Source organism: Haliotis rubra, unplaced genomic scaffold (assembly GCF_003918875.1).
Source record: "Haliotis rubra isolate DU_JTF1 unplaced genomic scaffold, ASM391887v1 Scf188, whole genome shotgun sequence".
Taxonomy (NCBI): Eukaryota; Metazoa; Mollusca; class Gastropoda; order Lepetellida; family Haliotidae; genus Haliotis; species Haliotis rubra.
Genome location: NW_025765869.1, coordinates 852,287 through 852,894, shown reverse-complemented (window position 1 = coordinate 852,894; position 608 = coordinate 852,287).

The following is a 608-nucleotide window of genomic DNA, read 5'->3' as shown; positions in this document are numbered from 1 at the left end:
CTTGTTGGTGGATGAATGCCTCGTCCACACACAATTGTAGACTTGTTGTGGATGGATCCACATACAATTATAGACTTGTTGTTGGAATGCCTCGTCCACACACAATTGTAGACTTGTTGTTGGATGAATGCCTCGTCCACACACAATTGTAGACTTGTTGGTGGATACCTCTTCCACACACAATTGTAGACTTGTTGGTGGATGAATGCCTCGTCCACACAATTGTAGACTTGTTGGTGGATACCTCGTCCACACACAATTGTAGACTTGTTGGTGGATGAATGCCTCGATCCACACACAATTGTAGACTTGTTGGTGGATACCTCGTCCACACACAATTGTAGACTTGTTGGTGGATACCTCGTCCACACACAATTGTAGACTTGTTGGTGGATGCCTCGTCCACACACAATTGTAGACTTGTTGGTGGATGAATACCTCGTCCACACACAATTGTAGACTTGTTGGTGGGTGAATACCTCGTCCACACACAATTGTAGACTTGTTGGTGGATACCTCGTCCACACACAATTGTAGACTTGTTGGTGGATGAATGCCTCGTCCACACACAATTGTAGACTTGTTGGTGGATACCTCTTCCACACACA